The sequence below is a fragment of the Sus scrofa genome, chromosome 2, assembly GCF_000003025.6.
Source record: "Sus scrofa isolate TJ Tabasco breed Duroc chromosome 2, Sscrofa11.1, whole genome shotgun sequence".
Taxonomy (NCBI): domain Eukaryota; kingdom Metazoa; phylum Chordata; class Mammalia; order Artiodactyla; family Suidae; genus Sus; species Sus scrofa.
Window position 1 is genome coordinate 69,576,422 of NC_010444.4, and position 7,467 is coordinate 69,583,888.

Genomic DNA, 7,467 nt, shown 5'->3' on the forward strand with positions numbered 1-7,467 from the left:
TGTGCGATTCAATGTGGATGTAGCTGGTCAAAAATAGAGGTGGGGCATGGCCCTCCACGCGACCCGTAGGACTAGCATATAAAAAGGTTTAGCTAGGGCGGGTGGAGACCTTTTTATATAAACGTGGTTCAGGCTTATTCTGCGTCTGTAATCGTGGTCGCTGGTCCGACGCCTGACCTCCTCATTTCCTAGCATCTTAGGACCGTCATTTTTTCCGTTTCCTCTTCTGTAAATTGGAGGTGATGAGAAGTGAGATGAGGAGCCTAATGAGCACTGCATTTCTTGCCCAGAGTCAGAGAGGCCTGTCCCCACCCTAAACCCCAAAGGGTCTCAAACTCGATGGTCAGCAGGTAAACGGTGATTGAAGTAGCCCAGGGTATGAGGAACGACAGCCCAGTTGCTTAGCATTAGCAAGAAGCGGGAAGAAGAGTGTGGGCTTGAGAGGTTGCTCAGTTCAAGACACGCCACGGGCTTCACTACTGGACCTCAATTGCCTCATCCGTAAAATGGGTGATATTAGTCCTACTTCGTTGGGCTGTTGTGAGATGATGTTTATTTAGTGCTTGCCACATCATAGACCTTCGGTAAATAGCTGTTTTATTCTGGGTTTCTCTTCCTCCATTGGGCGTTGTGTCTTTCAGTCTGGTTTAGAGAATTTGGAGTCGACCTCCCTCTGGAAAACAGACAGATTAGCAAAGACGTCATTGGAAAGGAACACTTATTTGGTGTTTCCATCTAAACATAACACAAAATGTTTAGATGGAGGAGTTCCCATCGTGGCGCAGTGGTTAACGAATCTGACTAGGAACCATGAGGTTGCGGGTTCGATCCCTCGGCCTTGCTCAGTGGGTTAGGGATCCGGCGTTGCCGTGAGCTGTGGTATAGATCGCAGACGCGGCTCAGATCCCGCTTTGCTGTAGCTCTGGGGCCGGCGGCTGCACCTCCAATTAGACCCCTAGCCTGGGAACCTCCATATGCCGCAGGAGTGGCCCTAGAAAAGGCAAAAAGACCAAAAAAAAAAGTTTACATGGAAATTTTGAATCAAGTTAGGCCTGAGAGAGATTAGCAGGTGGTAACAATTACTCTTAGAGTACAGCTAGTGGTAGTCAGCCCTTTCTTGCATTTGGAGAGCTTGGGGAAGGAGCACTTTGTAATGTCAAAGTTCACTGGTGGTCACGTTTGATACTCTTTTTCATTCCAAGTGTTTCTGTCATTCAGACTACTCAGACACTTTGAAGTAGTTGTGAAGAATGAGTAATAACTTTTTTTTTGTCTTTTTAGGGCCGCACCCACGGTATAAGGAGGTTCCCAGGCTGGGGGTCTAATCCGAGCTGTTGCTGCCAGCCTACGCCAGAGCCATAGCAATGCAGGATCCAAGCCACGTCTGTGACCTAAACCACAGCTCACGGCATCTGGATCCTTAACCCACTGAGTAAGGCCAGGGATTGAACCCGCATCCTTGTGGATACTAGTTGGGTTCCTAACCCACTGAGCCACAATAGGAACTCCCAGCATCTTTTTAAAATGAGGTGAGGAGTTCACATCGTGGCTCAGTGGTTACCTAATCTGACTAGGAACCATGAGGTTGTGGGTTCCATCCCTGGCCTTGCTCAGTGTGTTAAGGATCTGTGAGCCGTGGTGTAGGTTGCAGACGCAGCTTGGATCCCGCGTTGCTGTGGCTCTGGCGTAGGCTGGCAGCTACAGCTCCGATTCGACCCCTAGCCTGGGAACCTCCAAATGCCGCGGAGCGGCCCAAAAAATGTCAAAAAGACAAAAAAATTTAAAAAATAAAATGAAATAAAATGAGGTGAAATTCCCATTATATTAAATTAACCTTTTTTTTTTTAGGGCTGCACGTGCAGCATATGGAAGTTACCAGGCTAGGGGTCGAATTGGAGCTGCAGCTGCTGGCCTATGCCACAGCCACAGCCATGCAGGATCTAAGCAACGTCTTTGACCTAGACCACAGCTCATGGATCCCCGACCCACTGAGGGATCCCCATGGATACTAGTCAGATTGGTTTCCTCTGCACCACAACAGGAGTTCCCCATTAAATTAACCATTTTAAGTGAACAACATAGGGGCATTTCATATATTCACAATACTGAGCAACCACCATTTCTACCCACTTAAAAGACATTTTCATCAGCCCAAAAGGAAACCCTGTACCCATTAAGCAGTTATTTCTCATTCCCCCTCACCCCAGCTTCTGGCAACTGCCAGTCTGCCTCTATGAATCACCAAATCTAAATATTTCATATAAATTTGATTTGTGACAATTTGTGTCTGTTTTCTTTCATTTAGCATAATGTTTTTAAGGCTCATTATCAGAGAATGTATCAGTATTTCATTCCTTTTTATAGCTGAATAATATCCCATTGTATGGATACACCACAATTTTATCCATTCACCTGTTTTTACCTTTTGGCTATTGTGAATAGTGCCGCTAGGAACACATGTATTTGTTTGAGTACAAGCCTTTAATTATTTAGGGTATATACATAGGAGTGAAATTGCTAGATTATGTGGTAATTTCATGCTTAACTTCTTGAGGAACTGCCAAACATTCCCACAGAAACTACACCTTTTTACAATCCTGCCAACCATGTGCAAAATTCCAGGTTCTCCACATCCTCATCAACCCTTGTTATTTTCCATTTTATTTTTAGTATAACCAACCTAATGTGTGTGAAGTTGTATCCATAGTGGGTTTGATTTCCATTTTCCCAATGATGATGAGCATCTTTTCATGTACTTGTTGGCCATTTGTATACCTTCTTTGGAAGAATGTCCAAGTCTTTTACTATGGGTTTGATTTCCATTTTCCCAATGATGATGAGCATCTTTTCATGTACTTGTTGGCCATTTGTATACCTTCTTTGGAAGAATGTCCAAGTCTTTTGTCCATTTGAAAACTGGGGTTCTGTCATTGATTTCCAAGAGTTATTTCTATATTATGGAAAGAAAAGCAATGAAAAACCTCTCCTACTCTTTACCAATCTATGCTGAGGTGAATCTTCAATACTTCACCTGGATATTTACAGCTCTGCCTTAGCCTTCTCTTCCTGTTTGTGCCAAGTCTAGAAATCAGCCAGAAATGAAAGAGTTAGGTCTTCTTAGGTCTTTTCTGAGCATTTGTCCTCCCCTGGGCATGCACATTGCTTTCTAAATTCCCCAGCATAGGTGAATGCTTTTCACTGCCTTAATTACCCAAAGATATTCTTACCCCAGCTTTTGGCATATCTGCTGTTCTCAATTGTAATCTTGTGTCCCAGAGACCTGTCAGTTCCCTCTTTCCTTACCGTGTTTTCCAGGAATGCAATTTTTTTTTTTTTTTAATTTTAGGTCTGGACCTAAGGCATATGGAGATTCCCAGGCTAAGGGTCCAATCGGAGCTACGGCTGTCAGCCTACATCACAGCCACAGCCGCTCTGGACCCAAGCTGCATCTGCAACCTACACCACAGCTCACAGCAATGCCGGATCCCTGACCCATTCCACAAAGCCAGAGATCAAACCCACATCCTCTTGGATACTAGTCAAATTTGTTTCCACTGTACCATGACGGGAACTCCTCTTTTTTTTTTTTTTTTTTTTTTTTTAGGTATAGTTGATTTACAGTGTTGTAGTGGTTTCAGGTTTACAGCAATGTGATTCAGTGTGATATATGCATATATATATATATATAAATATATATAAAATATTGTACTCTTTTTTAGGTTGTTTTCCATTACAGGTTATTACAAAAAATTAATGAGTTCCTTGGTGGCTCAGCAGGTTAAAGATCCAACATTGTTGCTGCTATGGCTCTGGTTACTGTTGTGATAAGAGTTTGATCCCTGGCCTGGATTGTAGGTGTTGTAGGTGTGGCCAAAAAACAAAGATAGTGAATATAGTTCCCTGTGCTACACTACTGTTGCTTTTATCTATTTTATATATAGTAGTGTGTATCTGTTAACCCCAGATTCCTAATTTTTCCCCCCACTTCCTCCTTTGGTAACTAATTTTGTTTTCTACATCTATGAGTCAGTTTCTGTTTTGTAATGAGTTTATTTGTATCATTTTTTTAAGATCCCACATATAAATGAAATCATGTGGTATTTGTCTTTCTCTGTCTGACTTCCTTAGTGTGATAATCTCTAGGTCTCTCAGTGTTGCTACCAATGGCTGTATCTCAGCTTTTTTGATGGCTGAGTTGCATTCCATTGTATATATGTGCCACATCTTCTTTATCCAGTCATCTGTAGATGGACATTTAGATTCCACATCTTGGCTATTGTAAATAGAGCTGCTGTGTACATTGGGGTGCATATATCTTTTCAAATTTAAGTTTTCAAAAAAAAAAAAAGAAAACAAATTAAAGTTTTCAACTTTTCCAGATATGTGACCATGAGCGGGATTGCTGTGTCATATAGCATCTCCATTTTAAGTTTTTTAAGGAACCTCCATATACTGTTCTGCATAGTGGCCCCACCAATTTACATCAGGAATGCATTCTGAATTAAAAAGACGAGCACCTTGAGTTGGTCTTGCAGGTAACCACCAGACACGCAAAATACTGTGAGAATGAGGGCTGCTCTGCTCCCTCAGGAACTGGGGACCAGGACCCCATACTGGGAACACAGGCTGCTGTCTTCAAGTCCTCCACTGTGCTGGGGGAAGGGAAGGGCAAGGGAAACATCACAAGACTTTCCTGCAAGACTTTCTTTTTCAAATTGCTGTTTCATTTCTTTTCTTTTCTTTCTTTCTTTCTTTTTTTTTTTTTTTTTTTTGCACCTGCAGCATATGGAAGTTCCCATGCTAGGGATCAAATCAAAGCTGCAGCTGCTGGCCTACATCACAGCCACAGCAACACCAGTTCTTTTTTAAAAAATATTCTGAGCAAAGCCAGGGATCGAACCTACATCCTCATGTTTACTAGTCATGTTCTTAACCCACTGAGCCATGATGGGGATGCCAAAACCTTTTTAAAAAGATTCTGAGTCATTCTGTGACTCAGTGGGTTAAAAACCTGACTAGTATCCTGGAGGATGCAGGTTTGATCCCTGGCCTCACTCAGTGGGTTACGGATCCAGCATTGCTGTGAGCTGTGGTGTAGGCCAGCAGCTGTCACTCCGATTGAGACCCCTACCCTGGGAACCTCCATGTGCCACAGGTGCTGCCCTAAAAACAGAACAAAATTCTGAGAGTCTGTGCTAGGCAGTATTTGTCTTCCCCACCAAAGCTCTTCATCATTCGGCACTGTTCCAAGCCCCAGGCTGGGGTTGGGGATGCTGATACCTACACACTGAGTCATTGGCTGCCTTTTCCTCTCATTTCCAGTTGGGTTCAGCCCTGGTAGGAGAGCTGAGGGCCGGAGGAGAGGAAGGTCTGGGTGTATATTCCCTGGCTCCTGCCCTGTTGGTCTGCATCACTCCCAAAGCCTGCAACTCCAGCTCTCTCCAGGTTCCAGGACTGCTTCCTCCCCAGCAGCTTCAGGCCTGGCTGGTAACCATTCCTTGACCCCAGGGAGTCACCATCCCTCATTGCTTTCCCTTCACCCTGCACATGACTCCTCAGTCCTGTCCCTTAAGGGCATCCGCTGACCAATACAGGTATGTGTAGCTGTTTTTTCTTTTTTCTTTTTGTCTTTTTAGGACAGCACCTGCAGCATATGGAGGTTCCCAGACCAGGGACTGAATCAGAGCTGTAGCCGCCAGCCTACACCACAGCCATGACAATGCCAGATGCGAGCCATGTCTGCAACCTACACCACAGCTCACGCCAACACTGGATCCTCAACCCACTAGCGAGGCCAGGGATTGAACCTGCGTCCTCATGGATGCTAGTCAGATTCGTTTCCGCTGAGCCATGACAGGAACTCCTGTGTGACTGTTTTTTTTCTGAATTCACAATTCCAGGTTTGGATTCCTGCACCCTATTAGATGCTCCCAGGATGACGTCTTCATCCTGATCCTGTTACCTAGAGTGCCCTTCTCCCCATGCCTTCTCAGGGTTTTGGAGCCAGATTTCACCTCCTCCCAGAAGCCTACCTTGAACTTACTGAAGCTAAGTGAAGAGTCCCCGTCAGGGACAGCCCCCATCATAGCACTTAACCAACCGGATTCTCATTGTCTACGTGTCTGAATCTCTTACAAGAGCAGAGGCTATTTCACCCGTCATGGTGTCCCTGGGGCCCAGCCCAGGATAGACTACGTGTATGAGAGCCACAAAAATGACTGCATTGTTTTGGCTTTCAGGTCAGACAGGCAAGAACTAGTTATGGTTCACTGTGTGCACCAAGCACTGTGCTAGACATCGGAGAAGGGCAGGAGATGCCACAGACCCCATCTCTGCCCTCTGGCAGAAGAAATCCAGATGAATTCAGTATATTTGAGCATGTTCTGTGAACCATCCTCACCTAATCTAACTGATATTTACAGACTATTATACCAAGCAACTGCAGAGTACATTTTCATTTTGGGTGCATGTAGAATGTGGATAAAGATATGCTGAGCCATTTTTAAAAAAAGGGTCGGCAGAGCCTCCTTGCCTGCCCACTTGCATCTCTCACAAGTATCCTATCCTAATAAATCTATTTCTCTCCTATCAAAAAAAAAGTATCAGGAGTTCCCGTCGTGGCGCAGTGGTTAACGAATCCGACTAGGAACCATGAGGTTGCGGGTTCGGTCCCTGCCCTTGCTCAGTGGGTTAACGATCCGGCGTTGCCGTGAGCTGTGGTGTAGGTTGCAGACACGGCTCGGATCCCTCGTTGCTGTGGCTCTGGCGTAGGCCGGTGGCTACAGCTCCGATTCGACCCCTGGCCTGGGAACCTCCATATGCCGGGGGAGCGGCCCAAGAAATAGCAGCAACAACAACAACAACAAAAGACAAAAAGACAAAAAAAAAAAAAAAAAAAGTATCAGGAGTTCCCAGATGGCTCAGCAAGTTAAGGATCCAGCATTGTCGCTGCTGTGGCTCGGATCACTGCTGTGGTGGGGGTTCAATCCCTGGCACAGGAACTTCTGTATGCTGTGGGCACAGCCAAAAAAAAAAAAAGAGAGAGAGAAAAAAGTATCAGAAAATGTCAAAGAATTGAAATTACACAGAATGTATTATTTGGCCACAAAGGAATTAACTTTAAAAATCCTTAACAGTAAGCTATAAAAACTCAAATGTTTGGAAATTAAGTGGCACACTTCTAAATAACAATGGGTTATAGGAAAAGTTCACAAGGGAAACAGAATATTTCTAATTTAATGAATCTTAATATGTAAAAATGTGTGAGTTGCAGTTAAAGCAGTGCTTGGATGGAAATATGTAGCTTTAGGTGCATATTAGCAGATAAAATTTTGGGAGTTCCATTGTGGCTCAGTGAGTTAAGAACCCAACTAGTATCCCTGAGGATGCATATTTGATCCCTGGCCTCTCTCCTTAGGGTTGAGGATCCAGCATTGCCAAGAGCTGCAGTGTAGGTCGCAGACACAG